The sequence below is a fragment of the Dendrobates tinctorius genome, unplaced genomic scaffold (genome assembly GCF_039654945.1).
Source record: "Dendrobates tinctorius isolate UK_male_01 unplaced genomic scaffold, ASM3965494v1 ptg000017l, whole genome shotgun sequence".
NCBI lineage: Eukaryota > Metazoa > Chordata > Amphibia > Anura > Dendrobatidae > Dendrobates > Dendrobates tinctorius.
This window is the reverse complement of record NW_027361685.1, coordinates 11181561-11203270: the sequence shown is the minus strand read 5'-3', so window position 1 is coordinate 11203270 and position 21710 is coordinate 11181561.

The following is a 21710-nucleotide window of genomic DNA, read 5'->3' as shown; positions in this document are numbered from 1 at the left end:
GATGGGAAGGAGAGGGTGACCAATACCAAACCCCACGAGCCCTCTCAATGTATGGGCGTCATAGCAACCGAGTGGGCTACCTTTATGGATGATACACTCCTGCCTATCCAACTACTGTATGGTAAATATCTCATAGGTCCGGGGTTCATTAGTATCTGCACCAAGAATGAGGCGAAGTGACTCTACGGAATCACTGGGAAGAGGGAGAGTTTCAGGAAGGAAGAGTCTAGATGGTGCACCAGGTCAGGTGACCTTGTTGACCCAGTTTCCTGTTATTATAAAGGCCATTGCCTCAAAGGAAAGGGGTGCGGGGAGGAATGTGAGGTACCGGCCATGGTAAAGTGCCCGAGGCAGCTGGTTGTGGGGCAGAACCCTGCTTACAGGGGCATAATGGGGGCATTACACTGTGTGGGGCCAAGAAAGGGGCCCTGTACTATGGGAACACTCCGTCTCCTCACTGCCTGTCCTCCATAGTGGGGTCGTATGTATCTATTACAGGAAACAGAAACGTGATGATTCTTATAGAGTCTCAGTGCAGAAGGGGTTAATGTCCCGTGCACTCAGTAATGGGGAATCTCCACATACCTCCACCTGCAGAGCCACACTCCACATATATGGCTGCTCTGTGCACAGGACCTGTGATGAGGTCACAGGAGGGGAGGAGTCAGGGGTCACATGATCTCCGGAGTGCAGACCTCCATGGAGCCTTCTCCTCAGTCAGTGACATTCCCGCCATTATTTTCCCCTCACTACTGGCACAATTACCCCGCGCAGTGGTGTGGGGGGTGGTCCGCCCCAGGCGGCACGTGTGTGGGGGCGGGGGTGGCGTAGGGGGCGGGGGTGGCGTAGCGGGGGGTGTTCCGCCCCAGGCGGCACGTGTGTGGGGGCGGGGGTGGCGTAGCGGGGGGTGTTCCGCCCCAGGCGGCACGTGTGTGGGGGCGGGGGTGGCGTAGCGGGGGGTGTTCCGCCCCAGGCGGCACGTGTGTGGGGGCGGGGGTGGCGTAGCGGGGGGTGGTCCGCCCCAGGCGGCACGTGTGTGGGGGCGGCGCAGCAGCAGCAGCAATTCAATTCCTCTCCTCTGACTGGGAGAACAGCGCGGACTCCGCGGAGGCACAGTGCAGGCGCTTTCTACCTTCTACGCCACTGCCTTGCTGGACTCGGAGCCCCGGCTGCTTTCCGCTCCTGAGCCGGTGCTGGGCGGAGGTGTTCGGTCGGAGCTGCCAGAAGAACACGTGGCGTGTGGCTGAGGTGACGCAGGAGGAGCGGATCCCGGGACACAGGAGCCGGTGAGTGAGGGGGACGGCGGGAAGCGCTGCCCAGCCTGCCCATGATGTCTGTGAGGGGAGGGAGACACCGCGGTATGTGATTGCCCCTTGAATTTCATTCCATCATGTAATGTTATGCTACAGGGGGCGGCATCTAAGTAATTACTCCCTCTCCCCCATTTACTAATTCTAAAGTTGAGGCTCCCTAATCCTTGGAGTTGGATTGCCTACATCTTCATATAGCTGATATTATGCAAAAGAGTTGGGCTCTGTAGGGAGAGGACATGGGGGCTGTGCAGAGGAGGACATGGGGGGGCTCTGTAGGGAGAGGACATGGGGGCTGTGCAGAGGAGGACATGGGGGGGCTCTGTAGGGAGAGGACATGGGGGCTGTGCAGAGGAGGACATGGGGGGGCTCTGTAGGGAGAGGACATGGGGGGCTGTAGGGAGAGGACATGGGGGGCTCTGTAGGGAGAGGACATGGGGGGCTCTGTAGGGAGAGGACATGGGGGCTGTGCAGAGGAGGACATGGGGGGGGGGCTGTGCAGAGAGAGGACATGGGGGGGGGGCTGTGCAGAGAGAGGACATGGGGGGGGCTGTGCAGAGAGAGGACATGGGGGGGCTGTGCAGAGAGAGGACATGGGGGGGGGGCTGTGCAGAGAGAGGACATGGGGGGGGGGCTGTGCAGAGAGAGGACATGGGGGGGGGCTGTGCAGAGAGAGGACATGGGGGGGGCTGTGCAGAGAGAGGACATGGGGGGGCTGTGCAGAGAGAGGACATGGGGGGGGGCTGTGCAGAGAGAGGACATGGGGGGGGGCTGTGCAGAGAGAGGACATGGGGGGGGGCTGTGCAGAGAGAGGACATGGGGGGGGGCTGTGCAGAGAGAGGACATGGGGGGGGGCTGTGCAGAGAGAGGACATGGGGGGGGGCTGTGCAGAGAGAGGACATGGGGGGGGGCTGTGCAGAGAGAGGACATGGGGGGGGGCTGTGCAGAGAGAGGACATGGGGGGGGCTGTGCAGGGGGAGGACATGGGGGGGGCTGTGCAGGGGGAGGACATGGGGGGGCTGTGCAGGGGGGTACACGGGGGAGGGGGGCTGTGCAAGGGGAGAACATGAGGGCTCTGTAGGGGGTGTACTGTGGGTCTGTGCAGGGGGAAGACACGTGGGTCTCCTTACACTGTTTTATGGTGCAGCTCTCGGCAGGGCAGTGGTGGAGGTTCAGTAGGGTCATCACGCTAATACATACACATACACTCACTGGCCACTTTATTAGGTACACCTGTCCAACTGTGTGTTAAGACTTAATTTCTAATCAGCCAATCACATGGCGGCAACTCAGTGCATTTAGGCATGTAGACATGGTCAAGACAATCTCCTGCAGTTCAAACCGAGCATCAGTATGGGGAAGAAAGGTGATTTGAGTGCCTTTGAACGTGGCATGATTGTTGGTGCCAGAAGGGCTGGTCTGAGAATTTCAGAAACTGCTGATCTACTGGGATTTTCACGCACAACCATCTCTAGGGTTTACAGAGAATGGTCCGAAAAAGAAAAAAAATCCAGTGAGCGGCAGTTCTGTGGCCGGAAATGCCTTGTTGATGCCAGAGGTCAGAGGAGAATGGGCAGACTGGTTCGAGCTGATAGAAAGGCAACAGTGACTCAAATTGCCACCCGTTACAACCAAGGTAGGCAGAAGAGCATCTCTGAACGCACAGTGCGTCGAACTTTGAGGCAGATGGGCTACAGCAGCAGAAGACCACACTGGGTACCACTCCTCTCAGCTAAGAACAGGAAACTGAGGCTACAATTTGCACAAGCTCATCAAAATTGGACAGTAGAAGATTGGAAAAACGTTGCCTGGTCTGATGAGTCTCGATTTCTGCTGCGACATTCGGATGGTAGGGTCAGAATTTGGCGTAAACAACATGAAAGCATGGATCCATCCTGCCTTGTATCAACGGTTCAGGCTGGTGGTGGTGGTGTCATGGTGTGGGGAATTTTTTCTTGGCACTCTTTGGGCCCCTTGGTACCAATTGAGCATCGTTGCAACGCCACAGCCTACCTGAGTATTGTTGCTGACCATGTCCATCCCTTTATGACCACAATGTACCCAACATCTGATGGCTACTTTCAGCAGGATAATGCGCCATGTCATAAAGCTCGAATCATCTCAGATTGGTTTCTTGAACATGACAATGAGTTCACTGTACTCAAATGGCCTCCTCAGTCACCAGATCTCAATCCAATAGAGCATCTTTGGGATGTGGTGGAACGGGAGATTCGCATCAGGGATGTGCAGCCGACAAATCTGCGCCAACTGTGTGATGCCATCATGTCAATATGGTCCAAAATCTCTGAGGAATGCTTCCAGCACCTTGTTGAATCTCTGCCACGAAGAATTGAGGCAGTTCTGAAGGCAAAAGGGGGTCCAACCCGTTACTAGCATGGTGTACCTAATAAAGTGGCCAGTGAGTGTATATATATAGAGAGAGAGAGAGAACTGCCAGAAGATGAAAGTTTAGAAATAATAACAGCAGAGTTAGTAGTAGACTAAAAATTAGATCTTTGAGTGTAGTGTGGGCTCTTCGGATTCTTCCGGATTATCAGCGACCAAAGGGGCGGCAAATTTTTCGACCGCCCCGGGCGCCACAAACAGTTGCTACGCCACTGACCCCGCGCCGCCTTCTCTACACAGTGTTATGTGTGGAATGTAACGTGTGATTTCTCTGGAGGGAAATAGACCCCACACAGGAGGGAATTCTCACCAGTTACCGGCCGTCTACTATATGGCGCCATATGATTGTGCTATCGACTCCACACCAGGAGCTAAAATGCCCAAATCTCTAATGTAACTGCTATAAGAGAAGATATAACAAATTTCCCCTAAACTCACACAGCGGAGGAGGCCTCACTTGGAGCAATGTGACTCGCGCACAGAAAATCTATTCCCGGTTCTGTGATAAGTTATCGGCCGACAGGAAGAAGAAAGGTCTGAATTACAGCCCAGACTGGAGGAGAAACTGCAGGAGTTAGAATCGGCCAATCAGCGCTCTTCACCCCTATACTTATCTACACAAATACAAGATATGAAATGACAATTAGACGCCATTCTCACCACCAGAACGGAGAGGCGCTAACTTGGAGTAAAGCCGCGTTTTATCACCATGCCAATAAGCCTAATAAGATGCCGCTCGTAAGCTCAGAATGAGAGAGTCACTGCATATAATCTCCTCTATAAAAGACCCTAAGGGTCAGATCTCAGCCCACCCCGATGTCATGTATAGCACTTATAATGAATACCCCCAGAGTTTGTATTCCCCCCACAATCACCCCCCTCACTACTGGAGTCATTCCTTCACACACTACATCTACCTAACCTGACTGAGTCCGCGGCACAACAACTCCATTTACACATCTCTGAGGAGGAAATAGTTTCAACACTCAAAAAACTAAAAAGAGGAAAGGCCCCGGGGCCGGATGGTCTTACAGCAATATATTATAAAAAATGCAGCGATGTGCTGACACCACATATAAAAACCTCTGTAATTCACTACTAAATGGCTCACAGCTGCCCCCTGAGCTCTACGTGGCGCATGTAACCGTAATCCCTAATCCTAAGAAAGATCATCTCACAACAAATTATAGACCTATATCCCTCTTATACATTGACTTCAAAATCTTTACATCCATTGTGACTAACAGGATCAATAAAATCCTCCCTCACCTCATCCATCGGGATCAGGTTGGTTTTATACCAGCGCGACAGGCCCCAGATAATATTAGGAGAGCGTTAAATATTATTCATACAACTAACCTACAGCGAAAGTGACTTCTCCTGCTTGCATTAGATATTGAGAGGGCTTTCGATTCGGTGTCCTGGACATATCTCTTTACGGTTCTATCGGAAGTCGGATTCTCCCCTAAACTTATAAAGTGCCTCCAATTGTTATATGATAGCCCTATCGCTTATGTAAAACTCCCGTCACCACACCCCCCTCCAATTAATATTCAGAGGGTACCAGGCAGGGCTGTCCTCTATCTCCGGATCTTTTTGCACTTGCAATGGAACCCATTGTGGAAGCAATAAGGAGAGATCAGAATATCCTGGGCCCTGAGAATATGGGAGACCAATATAAAGTCAGCCTCTTTGTGGATGATCTCCTGCTAACATTAATAAGTCCCCACACTACACTCCCTCACTTGTTTTCTCTCCTTCACGAATTTGAGAAGATTTCAGGGTTTAAGATTAACATTGATAAATCCGAAGCATTATTTGTAAATTTTCCTAAGAGCAAACTAATATAGCCTCCCATTTTGGGTTTATACACAAAGAACATTATCTAACATATCTGGGTATCAACTTAACAGCCAACAGGTCACCTCTGTTTAGGTGAAATTACACTCCACTGATCCACAACTTCCAGAGGGACCTGGATAGATGGGCTCCCTCAGAGTTATCCTGGCCCGGCAGAACACATGCATTAGAAATGGTGTCACTGCCTCACTTCTTATATCTATTTAGGTCCCTCCCAATTATGGTACCAGCCAGAACGATCACTCATCTACACTCTATGATGTCTAAGTTTCTTTGGCTCAGAAAACAACTCAGAATTGTGCAAAAACTTATGTTCTGTCACAGAAAAGAAGGGGGTTTATCCCTCCCTAATTTTACACTTTATTACAAGTCGGCACAGATTGCTCCATTAATAAGTGCGTGTTCATATCCCAATAGTCCGAGATGGGTTATTCTGGAATCATTTCTCTCCAAACCATTCTCTTTATCAGGCCTAATGTGGACCACAGACCGACTTCTACAGGGGTTAATGAATGTGGCTCCTTTTACAGTCCACTCGTTGCTTCTTTGGAGGAAAGTCCGGTTTAAATATAACTTACAATCAAGCCCTTCTCCCCTGACAGCTATATTACAAAACCCCATGTTTCCGCCAGGCCTTGAGCCACAAATGTTTTCTTGGTGGATAAGGTATTCATATACTTAAACATTTGTGTTCCCCATTTAATATCTTACTTTACAGACAGGAATTTGTTCAAACATTTGAACCTCCAGTTAGGGAGGTAATGCGCTTGAACCAGATCTTCCACTTTGCAAAGCAGATCCTCCCGAGCGGTACTACTCTCAGGGCAACGAGTTTTGAAAATAAATGTCTAAATAACCCTTTGGGCAGGGGAACGATCTCTCATTGACAGTAGTGTAGCTACCGGGGGGGGAGGGGGCGGTGGCCCCGGGCCCCGCGCTCTGATGGGGCCCACCCGAGCTATGCTATGTAACTATATCGGCGTGCAGATCGTGCCGATACAATTCCATGCTGCAGCAGGGAGTGAGTCATGTGACCGCTCTTCTGCAGAGGAGAGGGGAGGTCACTCGCCCAATCCTGGCTGAGCGCGCTCTCCTTGAAAGCTCCCTGCTGCAGAGAAGTCATCAGCTCCAGCAGCAGCCTGGACGCAGGGGGCTCTGCCTCTGCCTGTGAGCTGAGTTCACTGTCTGCTCGGCACTTGATTGCTTCTGACTGAGAGGAGCCTGACAGCTGAGGAGCCGCTGCTCCAGGACCAGTGGACACTGCACACAGCATGGGGATTGATGAGTATCTATGGTAATTGCTATTTGAAGTGTCTAATCTGTTGCTTTGGATATATACATACAACTTACTGCTATTGGGGTGTAATATTCATTACATGATGCTCTCCTTACGTGTTACATAGTTTTCAGGCACTTTGCAGCGGTCACTGATGCGCTATATGGCGATGCTTTGTCTTGGCCTGGGAATTTACTGCACTTTGGGACTGAGAGAAAACCAGGAAAAGTGCAAACTAGAGATCGCACTGCTGGCTGCAGGCATTGAGCTGTGCAGAGAGAGCGGCGCATCCTCCCTGGCAGGCAGAGGGAGGGTTAAACCAGTGTATCACCTTATCTCGCTGTTTGTGCTGGCGTGTAATTATTAACCTACCCGTTACCAGGCTGACAGCGAGTCCTGGAGGATTAGGGGATGTGCACACGTTGTGGATTACTGTGCGGATTTTTCCGCACGGATTTGGCCAAATCCACAGGTAAATCCACAGGTTAAATGACCGACGTTTTACCTGCGGATTTAGTGCAGATTTTGTGCGGATTTCCCCTGCGTTTTTACACCTGCAGATTCCTATAATGGAGCAGGTGACAAAACGCTGCGGATTCCGCACAAAGAATTGACATATTGCAGATTTAAATCCGCAGAAAATCCTCAGCGTGTGCACTGTGTTCTTCATTTCTCATAGACTGTACTGTACAACGCAGCAGGAACTGCTGAGGATCCACAGGACCAAATCCACTGCAGATCCGCAGCAGAATCCGCAACGTGTGCACACACCCTAACTAGTGTTTGCTGCTCCTACTGGGAAGTGAAGTCTGGCACTTGTAGTGCCACAGCAGCAGTTAGTGCTTGGTGACAAATAGCTGTGGAATAGTGTTTTTCTATGCAGCGATTGTTAGTGGCCTGGACATGTTACTAGTGTGATATATTAGTATCAGTAATGCAGGTGACTTATCGTTAATCCTACAATGTGGGGAGCTACAGGGGGAGGGAGGTCACCCCGGGACCAGCGCTCTGAGGGGACCCACCCACAGCACGCCGATAGTGCTACATTCTGCGGCAGATCAGGCAGAATCAATCTCCCTGCTCTGCCACCCGGCCGCTATGGGGCCCCTGAGCAGACGCTAGGGCCCTGCGCCAGCAGTGGGTCCCCACCTGTCATTGCAAAATCAACTGTGTTGGCTGGAGGCCATTTCAGCTGACTACATTGGTGAGAGAAGGAGCATTACGCTCCCTCTCCCATCATCCCCCTCTCATCAGCTTCTGATGTCACTAACGCCAACACTGACAGGGGGTCGCAATGACGTCACTACTCGGAGCCTACAGTCCGGAGATGTGCGGGAGCTCGCAGCAGTGAAGAAACCAGGAGGAAAGGTGAGTTTTGGATTTATTTTTTATGAGGCTGCCTATGGGGTGCATTATATAAAGGGCTGCATTATTCTATAGGGTCTGCCTATGGGGAGTGCATTATACTATATAGAGGACTATAGTGAGACTTGTCTGGCACATTATACTATATGGAGGCTATCTAGCGGGCCATCATACAGTGTGGAGATTACAGTGCTGGAGCTATCAAACAATTTGGGGAATACTAAGCGGTCAGTGTATATACAGTGAGGGTGGATTAGACTGTGTATAAGAGAGCGTCATACAGTGTATAGGGGAGCATCATACTGTGTATAGGGGAGCATCATACAGTGTATAGGGGAGCATCATACAGTGTATAGGGGAGCATCATACAGTGTATAGGGGAGCATCATACTGTGTATAGAGGAGCATCATACAGTGTATAGGGGAGCATCATACTGTGTATAGGGGAGCATCATACTGTGTATAGGGGAGCATCATACAGTGTATAGGGAAGCATTATATAGTATATAGGGGAGCATCATACAGTGTATAGGGGAGCATCATACTGTGTATAGGGGAGCATCATACTGTGCATAGGGGAGCATCATACAGTGTATAGGGGAGCATCATACTGTGTATAGGGGAGCATAGAATCATAGAATCGTAGAGTTGGAAGGGACCTCCTGGGCCATCTGGTCCAACCCCCTGCTCAAAGCAGGATTCGCTAAATCATCCCAGTCAGATGTCTGTCCAGCCTCTGTTTGCAGACTTCCATTGAAGGAGAACTCACCACTTCTCGTGGCAGCCTGTTCCACTCATTGATCACTCTAACTGTCAAAAAGTTTTTTCTAATATCTAATCTGTGTCTCCTCCCATTCAGTTTCATCCCATTGCTTCTAGTCTTTCCTTGTGCAAATGAGAATAAAGTTGATCCTTCTACAATGTGACAGCCCTTTAGATATTTGTAGACAGCTATTAAGTCTCCTCTCAGTCTTCTCTTTTGCAAACTAAACATTCCCAAATCCTGCAACCTTTCCTCATAAGACAGGGTTTGCAGACCGGTCACCATTCTGGTCGCTCTTTTCTGAACTTGCTCCAGTTTGTTGATGTCTTTTTTAAAATGTGGTGCCCAAAACTGGACACAATATTCCAGATGAGGTCTGACCAAAGAGGAGTAGAGGGAAATAATGACTTCACGTGATCTAGACTGTATGCTTCTGTTAATACATCCTAGAATTGCATTTGCCTTTTTTGCTGCTGCATCACACTGTTGACTCATATTCAGTCTGTGATCTATTAGTATACCCAAGTCTTTTTCACATGTGCTGTCACTTAGCCCTATTCCTCCCATTCTATATATGCTTTTTTCATTTTTATTGCCCAGATGTAGTACTTTGCATTTCTCCCTGTTAAAAACCATTCTGTTAGTTGCTGCCCACTTCTCCAGTTTATTTAATTTTATTTAACATCATACTGTGCATAGGGGAGCATCATACAGTGTATAGGGGAGCATCATACTGTGTATAGGGGAGCATCATACAGTGTATAGGGGAGCATCATACAGTGTATAGGGGAGCATCATACAGTGTATAGGGGAGCATCATACTGTGTATAGGGGAGCATCATACTGTGCATAGGGGAGCATCATACAGTGTATAGGGGAGCATCATACAGTGTATAGGGGAGCATCATACTGTGCATAGGGGAGCATCATACTGTGCATAGGGGAGCATCATACTGTGCATAGGGGAGCATCATACAGTGTATAGGGGAGCATCATACTGTGTATAGGGGAGCATCATACTGTGTATAGGGGAGCATCATACTGTGCATAGGGGGGCATCATACTGTGTATAGGGGAGCATCATACTGTGTATAGGGGAGCATCATACAGTGTATAGGGGAGCATCATACAGTGTATAGGGGAGCATCATACAGTGTATAGGGGAGCATCATACAGTGTATAGGGGGCATCATACTGTGTATAGGGGAGCATCATACAGTGTATAGGGGAGCATCATACAGTGTATAGGGGAGCATCATACAGTGTATAGGGGAGCATCATACTGTGTATAGGGGAGCATCATACAGTGTATAGGGGAGCATCATACTGTGTATAGGGGAGCATCATACAGTGTATAGGGGAGCATCATACTGTGTATAGGGGAGCATCATACAGTGTATAGGGGAGCATCATACAGTGTATAGGGGAGCATCATACAGTGTATAGGGGAGCATCATACAGTGTATAAGATAGCATCATACTGTGTATAGGGGAACATCATACAGTGTATAGGGGAGCATCATACAGTGTATAGGGGAGCATAATACAGTGTATAGGGAGCATCATACAGTGTATAGGGGAGCATAATACAGTGTATAGGGAGCATCATACTGTGTATAGGGGAGCATAATACTGTGTATAGGGAGCATCATACTGTGTATAGGGGAGCATAATACTGTGTATAGGGGAGCATCATACAGTGTATAGGGGAGCATCATACAGTGTATAGGGGAGCATCATACAGTGTATAGGGGAGCATAATACAGTGTATAGGGGAGCATCATACAGTGAATAGGGGAGCATCATACTGTGTATAGGGGAGCATAATACTGTGTATAGGGGAGCATAATACAGTGTATAGGGAGCATCATACTGTGTATAGGGGAGCATAATTCTGTGTATAGGGAGCATCATACTGTGTATAGGGGAGCATAATACTGTGTATAGGGGAGCACCATACTGTGTATAGGGGAGCATCATACAGTGTATAGGGGAGCATCATACAGTGTATAGGGGAGCATCATACAGTGTATAGGGGAGCATAATACAGTGTATAGGGGAGCATCATACAGTGAATAGGGGAGCATAATACTGTGTATAGGGGAGCATAATACTGTGTATAGGGGAGCATAATACTGTGTATAGGGGAGCATCATACTGTGTATAGGGGAGCATCATACAGTGTATAGGGGAGCATCATACAGTGTATAGGGGAGCATCATACTGTGTATAGGGGAGCATCATACAGTGTATAGGGGAGCATCATACTGTGTATAGGGGAGCATCATACTGTGTATAGGGGAGCATCATACTGTGTATAGGGGAGCATCATACAGTGTATAGGGGAGCATCATACTGTGTATAGGGGAGCATCATACTGTGTATAGGGGAGCATAATACTGTGTATAGGGGAGCATCATACAGTGTATAAGGGAGCATCATACAGTGTATAGGGGAGCATCATACTGTGTATAGGGGAGCATCATACAGTGTGTAGGGGAGCATCATACAGTGTGTAGGGGAGCATCATACTGTGTGTAGGGGAGCATCATACTGTGTATAGGGGAGCATCATACTGTGTATAGGGGAGCATCATACTGTGTATAGGGGAGCATCATACTGTGTATAGGGGAGCATCATACAGTGTATAGGGGAGCATCATACAGTGTATAGGGAAGCATCATACTGTGTATAGGGAAGCATCATACTGTGTATAGGGGAGCATCATACAGTGTATAGGGGAGCATCATACAGTGTATAGGGGAGCATCATACAGTGTATAGGGGAGCATCATACAGTGTATAGGGGAGCATCATACAGTGTATAGGGGAGCATCATACTGTGTATAGGGGAGCATCATACAGTGTATAGGGGAGCATCATACTGTGTATAGGGGAGCATCATACTGTGTATAGGGGAGCATCATACAGTGTATAGGGGAGCATCATACTGTGTATAGGGGAGCATCATACAGTGTATAGGGGAGCATCATACTGTGTATAGGGGAGCATCATACTGTGTATAGGGGAGCATCATACAGTGTATAGGGGAGCATCATACTGTGTATAGGGGAGCATCATACTGTGTATAGGGGAGCTTCATACAGTGTATAGGGGAGCTTCATACTGTGTATAGGGGAGCATCATACTGTGTATAGGGGAGCATCATACTGTGTATAGGGGAGCATCATACAGTGTATAGGGGAGCATCATACATTGTATAGGGGAGCATCATACAGTGTATAGGGGAGCATCATACAGTGTGTAGGGGAGCATCATACTGTGTATAGGGGAGCATCATACTGTGTATAGGGGAGCATCATACTGTGTATAGGGGAGCATCATACTGTGTATAGGGGAGCATCATACAGTGTATAGGGGAGCATCATACAGTGTATAGGGGAGCATCATACAGTGTATAGGGGAGCATCATACAGTGTATAGGGGAGCATCATACTGTGTATAGGGGAGCATCATACTGTGTATAGGGGAGCATCATACTGTGTATAGGGGAGCATCATACAGTGTATAGGGGAGCATCATACAGTGTATAGGGGAGCATCATACTGTGTATAGGGGAGCATAATACTGTGTATAGGGGAGCATCATACAGTGTATAGGTGAGGATCATACTGTGTATAGTGGAGCATCATACTGTGTATAGTGGAGCATCATACAGTGTATAGGGGAGCATCATACAGTGTATAGGGGAGCATCATACTGTGTATAGGGGAGCATCATACAGTGTATAGGGGAGCATCATACTGTGTATAGGGGAGCATCATACAGTGTATAGGGGAGCATCATACTGTGTATAGGGGAACATCATGCAGTGTATAGGGGAGCATCATACAGTGTATAGGGGAGCATCATACAGTGTATAGGGGAGCATCATACTGTGTATAGGGGAGCATCATACAGTGTATAAGGGAGCATCATACAGTATAGGGGAGCATCATACAGTGTATAGGGGAGCATCATACAGTGTATAGGGGAGCATCATACAGTGTATAGGGGAGCATCATACAGTGTATAGGGGAGCATCATACAGTGTATAGGGGATCATCATGCAGTGTATAGGGGCGCATCATACAGTGTATAGGGGAGCATCATACTGTATAGGGGAGCATCATACAGTGTATAGGGGAGCATCATACTGTGTATAGGGGAGCATCATACAGTGTATAGGGGAGCATCATACTGTGTATAGGGGAGCATCATACAGTGTATAGGGGAGCATCATACAGTGTATAGGGGAGCATCATGCAGTGTATAGGGGAGCATCATACAGTGTATAGGGGAGCATCATACAGTGTATAGGGGAGCATCATACTGTGTATAGGGGAGCATCATACAGTGTATAGGGGAGCATCATACAGTGTATAGGGGGAGCATCATACTGTGTATAGGGGAGCATCATACTGTGTATAGGGGAGCATCATACAGTGTATAGGGGATCATCATACAGTGTATAGGGGAGCATCATACTGTGTATAGGGGAGCATCATACTGTGTATAGGGGAGCATCATACAGTGTATAGGGGAGCATCATACTGTGTATAGGGGAGCATCATACTGTGTATAGGGGAGCATCATACTGTGTATAGGGGAGCATCATACTGTGTATAGGGGAGCATCATACAGTGTATGGGGGAGCATCATACAGTGTATAGGGGAGCATCATACAGTGTATAGGGGAGCATCATACAGTGTATAGGGGAGCATCATACTGTGTATAGGGGAGCATCATACAGTGTATAGGGGAGCATCATACAGTGTATAGGGGAGCATCATACTGTGTATAAGAGAGCATCATACAGTGTATAGGGGAGCATCATACAGTGTATAGGGGAGCATCATACAGTGTATAGGGGAGCATCAAACTGTGTATAGGGGAGCATCATACTGTGTATAGGGGAACATCATACAGTGTATAGGGGAGCATCATACTGTGTATAGGGGAGCATCATACAGTGTATAGGGGAGCATCATACTGTGTATAGGGGAGCATCATACAGTGTATAGGGGAGCATCATACAGTATAGGGGAGCATCATACTGTGTATAGGGGAGCATCATACAGTGTATAGGGGAGCATCATACAGTATAGGGGAGCATCATACAGTGTATAGGGGAGCATCATACTGTGTATAGGGGAGCATCATACTGTGCATAGGGGAGCATCATACAGTGTATAGGGGAGCATCATACATTGTATAGGGGAGCATCATACAGTGTATAGGGGAGCATCATACTGTGTATAGGGGAGCATCATACTGTGTATAGGGGAGCATCATACTGTGTGTAGGGGAGCATCATACTGTGTATAGGGGAGCATCATACTGTGTATAGGGGAGCTTCATACAGTGTATAGGGGAGCATCATACTGTGTATAGGGGAGCATCATACTGTGTATAGGGGAGCATCGTACAGTGTATAGGGGAGCATCATACAGTGTATAGGGGAGCATCATACAGTGTATAGGGGAGCATCATACTGTGTATAGGGGAGCATCATACAGTGTATAGGGGAGCATCATACAGTGTATAGGGGAGCATCATACAGTGTATAGGGGAGCTGTACAGGGGGGAGACTCATGACATTATTAAATGTAAAGTGGGCACTTACTGTTATAGGGAACTCAGGTAACTGTAACTGTCAAAGGGGCACAAATGGCGCTATTACTTTCTAGGGGACAAAATATGGGCACTGTTTTCGAGAGTTGCTTTAGAATTTAGAGGGCACAGAGAACCACACAGCAGGTACAATTAAAGGGACACATACAGCAGCAGCGGCTCAGCATTGGGGTATCAGCAGGGTAAGGAGTTTGTGCAGGTAGGGAGTAGTCCCATTGGTGACAGTGCTGAAAATATGAGACATGAAATGAATCTTTGTTGTAATCTCTGCAGACGAGTCCTGGCTGGAAGAAGTTGTCATGTTGGTCTGGGCCAGATGGAAAAGTGAACGATTCCAACAGAAAGAATGTCAGCTGTAAGTCACCATCTGTAACTGTGCTGTGATCTCTTATACGGTATGTTGTGTAGGACGGGTATCTACCACTCACTATATGGCGGTAATATCAATATTGGTCTTATTTAGAAATTATATTCAGCAACAGCGCCGTCCTCTGCTGAGGTTCTCCTCCACTATTACTGTGCGTCACCGAGCTGTAATCAAGGTTACCTGGTTGGGGGCCCACTCAGAAGTTTCGCCCCCGTGAACCAAAACCCTAGCTACGCCTCTACTCATTGATCTACTATGCTATAAATTCTCCACAAAATGATAAAAAAATTGAAGTATATGTTACAGTGGGAGGAGGATTTGGTGTTTGAACAGTCAATTATGACACCATATCATGAGGTAGTCACCAGACTTCCCTTGTGGAGACCTCCTCAAAACTATTGCACAGAGTCTATTATGTACCAGAAAAAATTCACAGCATTTTTCCTAAAATCTCGGGAGACTGTTTTAGGGGCTGTGGAATATCTGGTGACATGAGACATATTTGGTGGTCTTGTACGGTGGTTTCTGGGCTTTGGGAGAAGGTGAAGCGTCTGATAGCACAGATGTATGGTGGACCGGTTGTTGTGGAACCTTCTAACCTTTTACTGGGAACCAGGCCTTCCCGGCTTCCAGAAAGCTTTCAGAAGCTAGTAAACTACTTATGTATGGCCACTAAAATCCACATTGCGGTAAAGTGGAAGTCGCCCTCACTGTCAATATCTATGGTGAAAGAGAAGATGACGACATTATGTTATTCTCATTTGTGGCCCCAGCGTTTCTTGTAGAATAAATCCCTTTCTCACACAGTCCTGTAGTAATGACTTTGTTCTCACGTTTTGTAGGAGGGTTCGTCTGACTCCATCTTATGTTATCAGTATAAGTGCGAGAGATGAGAGACCGACGACCGCAGTTTTACCGTGTGTGTCCGGCGTCAGCTCTACAGTGTGAGAGATGCGGGGCCTGTGATCGAAGCTGGGGGTATACGGGTGTATACAGCATACACAGAGGGGTCTGTGACCGAAGCTGGGGGTATACGGGTGTATACAGAGTACACAGGGATCTGCAACCAAAGCTGGTGGTATACAGGTGTATACAGCATACACAAGGGTCTGCGACCGAAGCTGGGGGTATACGGGTGTATACAGAGTACACAGGGATCTTCAACCAAAGCTGGTGGTATACAGGTGTATACAGCATACACAAGGGTCTGCGACCGAAGCTGGGGGTATACGGGTGTATACAGAGTACACAGGGATCTGCGACCGAAGCTGGGAGTATACGGGTGTATACAGCATACATAGAGGGGTCTATGATCGAAGCTGGGGGTATACGGATGTATACAGGGTACACAGGTGACTGCGACCGAACCTGGGGGCATACAGGTGTATACAGTGTACACAGGGGTGTGTTACCGAAGCTGTGGATATACGAGTGTATACAGCATACACAGAGGGGTCTATGACTGAAGCTGGGGGTATACGGGTGTATACAGTGTACACAGGGGGGTCTGTGACAAAAGCTGGGGGTATACGGGTGTATACAGCGTAAACAGGGGTCTGCGACCAAAACTGGGAATATACGGGTGTATACAGTGAACACGGGGCTGTGACCGAATCTGGGGGTATACGGTGTATACAGCGTACACAGAGGGGTCTGCGACCGAAGCTGGGGGTATACAGGTGTATACAGTATACACAGAAGGGTCTGTGAGAGAAGCTGGGGGTATACGGGTGTATACAGCATACACAGGGGGGGTCTGTGACCAAAGCTGGGGGTATACAGGTGTATACAACATACACAGGGGTCTGTTACCGAAGCTGGGGATATACGGGTGTATATAGCATACACAGAGGGGTCTATGACTGAAGCTGGGGGTATACGGGTGTATACAGCGTACACAGGGGGGTCTTTGACCAAAGTTGGGGGTATACAGGTGTATACAGTGTTCACAGGGGTCTGTTACCGAAGCTGGGGATATACGGGTGTATACAGCATACACAGAGGGGTCTATGATGGAAGCTGGGTGTATATGGGTGTATACAGCGTACACAGGGGGGTCTGTGACCAAAGATGTGGAATACAGGTGTATACAGCGTACACAGGGGTCTGCGACCAAAACTGGGGATATACGGGTGTATACAGCGTACACAGAGGGGTCTGTGACCGAAGCTGGGGGTATACGGGTGTGTACAGCATACACAGAGTGGTCTGCGACCGAAGCTGGGGATATACGGGTGAATACAGTATACACAGGGGTCTGTGACTGAAGCTGGGGGTATACGGGTGTACACAGCATACACAGAGGGGTCTGCGACTGAAGCTTGGGGTATACGGGTGTATACAGGGTACACAGAGGCGTCTGCAACCGAAGCTGAGGGTATACGGGTGTATACAGCGTACACAGGGGTCTGCACCCGAAGATGGGGGAATATGGGTGTATACAGGGCACACTGAAGGGTCTGCGACAGAAGCTGGGGGTATACAGCGTACACAGAGTACACAGAGGGGTCCACACAAATACGGCTTCGCTCCGTACACCTCGTACACACACGACCCTGCTCCGTACACCTTCTACATACACAACCCTGCTCCGTACACCACGTGCACTCGCAGCTCCGCTCCGTACACCTCGTACACACGCGGCTCCGCTCATCACACCCCAAACACACGCGGCTCCGCTCCGTACACCTCGTACACACACCGCTCCACTCCATACACCTCGTACACAGGCGGCTCTGCTCCGTACACCTCGTACACACACGGCTCCGCTCCTTACACCTCATACACACACGGCTCCGCTCCGTACACCTCGTACACACACGGCTCCGCTCCGTACACCTCGTACACACGGCTCCGCTCCGTACACCTCATACACACACGGCTCCGCTCCTTACACCTCGTACACACACGGCTCCGCTCCGTACACCTCGTACACACACGGCTCCGCTCCGTACACCTCGTACACACGCGGCTCCACTCCGTACACCTCATACACACGGCTCCACTCCGTACACCTCATACACACACGGCTCCGCTCCTTACACCTCATACACACACGGCTCCGCTCCGTACACCTCGTACACACGCGGCTCCGCTCCGTACGCCTCGTACACACACGGCTCCGCTCCGTACACCTCGTACACATGGCTCCGCTCCGTACACCTCATACACACACGGCTCCGCTCCTTACACCTCGTACACACACGGCTCCGCTCCGTACACCTCGTACACACACGGCTCCGCTCCGTACACCTCGTACACACGCGGCTCCACTCCGTACACCTCATACACACGGCTCCACTCCGTACACCTCGTACACACACGGCTCTGCTACATCCACCCTGTAAACCCCTCCTGACCCCAGGCAGAAACTTCCCCTCTTCCAGCACCATGACAACCAGCACAGCAGAGTCCTGCCCACACTGAGGCCCCTGATCATGTGACCCCTGACTCCTCCCCTCCTGTGACCTCATCACAGGTCCTGTGCGCACAGAGCAGCTGTAGAAATCTCCGGCCTCGGGGTCTCACCAGACTTCGCTCTTTTCTTGCAGGGGCCGCAGTGGATTTCATCCTGGATCCATAGAGCTGAATAGAGGAGCGATGTTCCTTCTCTCTGATGGGAATTGATGGTGACGTTTGTCCAACGTCCACGTTACCGGGTAAATCCCCCCAGGACTGCAGCCGGTAAAGACCCCGATATCCACAGGTGTCCCCTCTAATTGGGGGAAAGGGATAGAAAAGCCTCTTATCCAGAGGGAAACCCTGTACATGGAGACATCGGCCTCAGATCTCTCCTGTCCTGTTCTTCCAGAAAAGCCTCAAACTTCCGTGTGTGACTCAGAGCTGAGATCTAACGGGAGAGAAGATTCCAGTGCGGGGAAGACGGGAAACCTTCATATAGACGGCCGGTGGGGATGGAGGCAGTGACCGACTCTGGCCACATCTGTCTCTAGAGCCGCAGTAGAAGATGAAGATGTCGTCCTCATCATGAAGGAGTTATTTCTCATGTCGCGTGTAATGAATATCTCCTGCAGTATTGCTAATGCCGATTCCAGTGTCGGTAATGAGACGAGAATTAGCGTTATGGAAGATGAGTCTATGAGGAACGTGTTCAGCTGCCGACTCCGAGGAGGAAACTGCTTGTTGTCTGTGGCCTAAATATATAGGTTTTATTAGTAGATGTCAGGGAAGAAAACTAAACCCTGTAAGATAATAAATCTCCTCATATGTTTCCCTTATTATCTCCAGTAATTGTATTATTACACAGGATTCTTATGGTGTTACATCGGATCATCTTCTTCTCATTCAGGTCTCTACAATATCGGATCCTCTCAGTGAAGATCTTCTACAAAAGAGAATTTTCCTGATTTACCCATCAAGGACGGATATGGACAGAGACAAGATGGCGGAGAGGATATTACACCTCACCCTAGAGATCCTCTTCCGTCTCACTGGAGAGGTGAGAGATTCTGATGACGTCACATTACATCATTCTTATCTATGGGAATAACAGATGGACAGAACTGGAGAGGTGAGGACTCTGGAAATGTCTGTAGTGAGATTTATTAATGTGTCTCTCCATAACCAGGATTACACAGTGGTGAAGAAGACCTCTAGTGATCGCTGTCAGGACCCTGTGTCTGAGGGATGGGGAAGACCCCTGAGCCCAATCACGGGTACTCCACCTCACCCCCTGATCCATGAGGACATCAATGACCAGAAGATCCTAGAACTCATCTACAAGATGATTGAGCTGCTGACTGGAGAGGTGACACTGCTGGGAATGCTGGGACATTATACAGTAACACTATGAAGGGATCGGGGGATGACGGTATCATTGTATGTGTCAGGTTCCTATGAGGTGTCAGGATGTCGCTGTCTATTTCTCCATGGAGGAGTGGGAGTATTTAGAAGGACACAGAGATCTGTACAAGAACGTCATAATGGAGGTTCCCCAGCCCCTCACATCACCAGGTAATAGGACTAAATACACACGGCCTATAATTATCTGTATGTAGAGAATGAATTCAGTCCCTGTATGTGTTTCCTCCAGATCTATCCAGTAAGAGGACAACACCAGAGAGATGTCCCCGTCCTCTTCTTCCACAGGACTGTAACCAAGAAGATCCCAGTGCTCCTCAGGATCATCAGGTAGATGGAGAGAAGGTGTCAGGAGATCTCCCCTATGATGTGTAGACGGCTGTGAAGGTCTTGTGCTCAGTCTTGTTTTATCCACCAGTATTACATGTTTTATACTTGTGTAATGAGAACGGTGGAGATGGCAGGATTAGAGCTGATCATAGATGGGACTTCTCCATCTGTCTGTGACTTTTACAATATTTGTTTCAGGGTGAAGATCTGACCCATATTAATACTACAGAGACATATGTGAGGGGTGATGAGCGGTGTAAAGAGGAGATTCCCACATATGACTACCCAGGTGAGTAGTAACCACTGAATGCAGAGAAGTCACAGATTCCTCTCAGTCACCGGCTGTGGCTGCTTTATCGGTGGTGTAGTCCGGCCGTATTATCATGATCACCATTTTGCCTCTAGACCACAACATTCTCCTCCACCCAAAACTGTTCAAATGACTTTGATACAGGAAACATATATATCTTTGTACCGTGTAAGCCAGTAGATAGAAGAATATTTAGAATTGAGAGTCCTCAGTGGTTGATACCTTTTAATGGCTAACTGAAAAGGTGGTAACACATTGCAAGCTTTCGAGACTACTCAGGTCTCTTCGTCAGGCTAGACTAATACAACATCTGAAAAATCACATATTTATACACAAAACAACACAGAAATATCGCAATAGATAAGACAAGTGACATTTAGCAGAATTGTCATTATGGGAGAGGGATAAACATAAATATTGGAACAGTTCACAGATAAGGAGTGTGAAAGTTTTATTATCCACTGATTGGGGTCTAGTTCTGTGTTGTGTGATGACCCCAGAAGTTCTGAAGAGCAAATTCCTTAATTGATGTAAAAAGACATAAATCCATGTGACACATTCATTCCTGCACTGAGTGTGTCAAAAGATGTCACAAATTTATACTCCCAAACCCTCCTGTCTCTCTGAGAGTTGAAGTTACCATTTAATACAAGTAATTTAATGTCCATCATGCTATGACCGGGGATACAAAAATGTTTTGCCACAGGTAGATCCCTTCTTTTTTCTCTTATTGTGTGACGATGAGCATTCATCCTTGTTCTAAGCTTTTGCCTGGTCTCTCCCACATACGGACCCCAGTTGGACATTTAGTACAAATAATTAAGTACACCCCATTAGATGTGATGCAGCTGAGAGTACCTGGGATCTTGTAGTCCTGATGTGAGTTGGGGATCTTTATCTTGTCCGTGGTCATTATAAATGGACAGGTTTTACATTTTTTTCTGGTTGCAAGGAAAGGTTCCTGCAGCTGTTGGGGAGGACAGGGAGCTTCTGACAATGATGCTTCTTAAATTTGGGGGCTGCCTAAAACACAGTAGTGGGGGGTCTGGAAACATGGATTGTAATCGGGCATCTTTTTGTAGTAAAGGTTGTAATTTCAGTGCCGCTCCCCTTAGCTCCTCCAGATTTGGGTTGTAGGTGACCACTAGAGGCTCCCGGTTATTCTCTTCTTTAGCTTTGTAATGTAGCAGGTGATTCCTTGATATTCTGGTGGCTCTTGTAATTTGGTTTTCAGCTGTTCTTGGATGGTAGCCCTGACTCAAAAAGGA